The sequence below is a fragment of the Acyrthosiphon pisum genome, chromosome X, assembly GCF_005508785.2.
Source record: "Acyrthosiphon pisum isolate AL4f chromosome X, pea_aphid_22Mar2018_4r6ur, whole genome shotgun sequence".
Taxonomy (NCBI): Eukaryota; Metazoa; Arthropoda; class Insecta; order Hemiptera; family Aphididae; genus Acyrthosiphon; species Acyrthosiphon pisum.
The window spans coordinates 29389286-29392725 of NC_042493.1; the positions used below are offsets into that span (position 1 = coordinate 29389286).

The 3440-nt window shown below is 25.4% G+C and overlaps 1 protein-coding gene across 2 annotated transcripts in view; it reads right to left on the reverse strand.

The window, feature by feature from the left end:
- LOC100161725 (dihydropyrimidinase) overlaps window positions 1-3440 on the reverse strand; it is a 25937-nt gene that overhangs the window by 6484 nt on the left and 16013 nt on the right. The gene's annotated exons all lie outside the window — the stretch shown is intronic.

Genomic DNA, 3440 nt, shown 5'->3' on the forward strand with positions numbered 1-3440 from the left:
ACCTCATGGGCTTTTTATTATATTTTAATTTTTAAGCGAGTTATGAGTACTTTAAAATGCACAAACAATTTACAATTTTAAAATACTCATAGCTCGTTTTAAAATTAAAATATAATAAAAAGCCCATGAGGTTGTCTAGATAATAATCTTACCTTTAGATTTTATAAGAGGTCAATTCACTCTATTTTTTAAGCTAACGGAGCTACACGTGTTCTGCTTTGCGTATAATTTGCTATGTTACGCACTTGTAAGACGGAGACAACACATGCGGGTATCACGTCCTCTTAAACGTGCAAGACATGTCCCATCAGTATTATTGAAAAACTAGCTAGATATTATTATACTTTGTACTATAGTTATATATTTTTTTTAATTAAAAATTAGTTATTAGTAATTTCACTAATATGGGAAAATCACTATCTTGTATAGTATATTTTGAGTACACCCCTTATACCTCGTTATTGAGTCATTGTTATAAGTCACTGTGAATGTGTTAAATTTTAATTCTAAGTTAAATTATTATACACGAAAAGCAATTCTGAATGTAAATGGATTCCAAGTCAGCCTTTGGTTTTAAAGAGTAAGCCGAGTAAGGATATTTTATAGCTTATTTATATTACTATGAGTAATTTATTTTTCTATAAATAAAACAGTAGGTTGAACTCATTTTGGCCAAAAACATCACATGTATAATGTAATAATAATTATATTATTCTTTTTAATTTGATATGAATTGAAATTAAAATGAATTTCATTGTATAAAGAAATAATAAATTACTTAATGTTGAAAAGTTCCAAGTTTCTACAAATAATATTTTTTGAACTACAACAAAATAGCTTTTATAAAGTGCAAACCATTACATTTTAAATAACTTTAAACCCCCTATAAAATACCAAATAAATTCAATGTTGCTACCAGAAACTACCTTTAAGTTGAAGATTGAAACATTTTTTTCTGTTCCGAAACATGATTAGATACAACAATTTAAATAATTATTATTGCTAATAAAATATCTATATTTATAATTCCACTCAGAATCTGAAATTTAATATTATTATATTATTATTTAAATAGCTCCAAGCATATATTTAGTTTTGAAGGATTCAAGAATCAAGATTGTTACAAAGATTGCAATCTTTGTAATTAAAAATCTTTGTAATTAATCTTTGTAATTAAACACATTTTGTTTAGGATTATTTAAATAACATTTTCAAAATGTTACTATATTTTTATTTTTATTTAAAATTGTACCTATATCTACCTATTAACATTTTTTTTTTTTCATAACAATACCAGTGATTTTTATTTTAGGGATCAATAAATATATTAATACTAGGGCTAGGGGCTTATAATAGGAGTATGCATGTTTTCTTATAGTAATTTACAACAAAGCTTATTGATATAGAAATCTATTTCATAATACCAAGATACTACAGACATTTTTTGTATGCTTATTTTCATATTAAAATTGAAATTTTCTTTAAATTGGTAAAAAAAAAATTGAATGTAAGTACCTAAAAGAATATTCAAAGAAATTAGTGTGGGTCATGTTTTCTTCATGTGCGGTACCATTTATAGTTGCTTAAAAATATCTGACAATATAAATATCAATTTACATAGATTTAATAAATTAATTTAATTTTTAACAATGTACATTTATGTATATTTTTTACAACATAAATGATTCATATTAGTAGGTACAATATTCACAAAAAAAATATTTTTCTGATATTAAGAATACCGTCAATTGAGGTGACTTGGAACTACAAGGTGAGATGTAACAATTTGGTTTTTGTTTAAACATTTCAAGATATCTATCAGGGTATTTAATATAATTTAATTGTACATCCATTAAACATATTTTTTTCATATTTATGACCATAAATGTTATCTTCAACCATGCAATTGGACTAATCATTACCTCTGAAAAAAATAGCCAAACATTTTTCATGATCACAGCGATTTATCATTGCTTTCAAAAGTGATAGGTGTTGGGTTTAGGGGTTTGTATATTTTATATACATTAAAGGATACTTCAAAAGAAGAATATTGTAATTAGAAGTTTAAAAACATTTTTTCCTAATTGTACAGCTTTAGTTTTATTTTCAAAAAAATCTAAGGGTGACTTATAACATCATAAAAACGCATACAATGCATAAAATGCAGTTTGGTTTCTAAGCAATTTTTTGAAAATTTTTTTCTAAATGTGTGTTTTTGCATGCTTAATTTGATGGTATTTTCAAAAAAAGTCCCTTTTGCTTAATTTGGTAATTACGGTAAAAAAAACTTAAATTACTTATTTTTTATTAACATTAAAAGTAAGTAAGATAGGTAAATTCTGATTTCACGAAAATTTTAAGCATGTACACATTTATAAATATTTTGTTACAAGTCAACTCTAATGTTTTTGAATTGAATGTTACGTTGAATTTTCATAGTTGTTACAAGTCATTTAAAAATTGAGGTGACTTGTAACACGTATTTTTTATTTATTTTTTAAGCAAATTTTTATCAAAAAACTAAATTGAAGGTTTTATTTTATTCATTAGACGTATGCGGAAATAAATATAATTTTTGTAGCCCAGTGCGATTTTTTTTAAGCTCATAATACTAAGAAGTATGTCAAAATCGTTTCAAGTCACCTCGATTGACGGTAGTCAAAATGTTTCGGTTTTTAAGGCATATTTTAAGAGCATATTTAAGTGACTGCGTATATTTTAAAGGACCATCCAACTCAAAAAATTTTCTCAGGCTTAAATTAAAGTACAAACTTTGGCGAAAAAAATGATACCACTAAAATTCGTTTGTGACTGTCCGTTCGCTAGTTAAGCGATTGCGCGTGATAATAATATTATACTTATAAAGAAATATTAAAAAATATATAAGTTGTACTAAAATACTAAAATGTATAAATGAATAGGTACGTAATATTTATAAAAATAATTTTTGTTGTCAATAAAATATAGAAAACTATGATAATATATTTATAATTATAATTACAAATCCTGTCATAATTCATTTTTTTTACTCACTTTTGTTAGCACTGTTTAGGTTAGGTTGCTGGTTCACTACTTTTTAAAGTAGTTATTTGAAACCAACTTAACAAAATCATTGTGTATTATATTAAACTTTTTTTTGGTCGAAAAGTGAATCCGCCGAAAAAGAAAGGGTACGTTTTTGGTCGTATTAAGATGTATTAATGTCCGCACGCAACTAACTGACTGTGTACGATCAAATGTCTATTTTGATTGATATACGGCACTCACAATTTCGTTAAGAAATCTTTTTTCGTTGTCGGTAAAGTATAGTGTTATACTTAATAGTCAAATTATTATAACGTATGTTTGTGTATACACGGATGATTAATAATAAGAAATTCATCAATAATATCACAATTTTTTTTTTTGGTCCTGGGGAGGGATTGATGGCGACCCCCTCC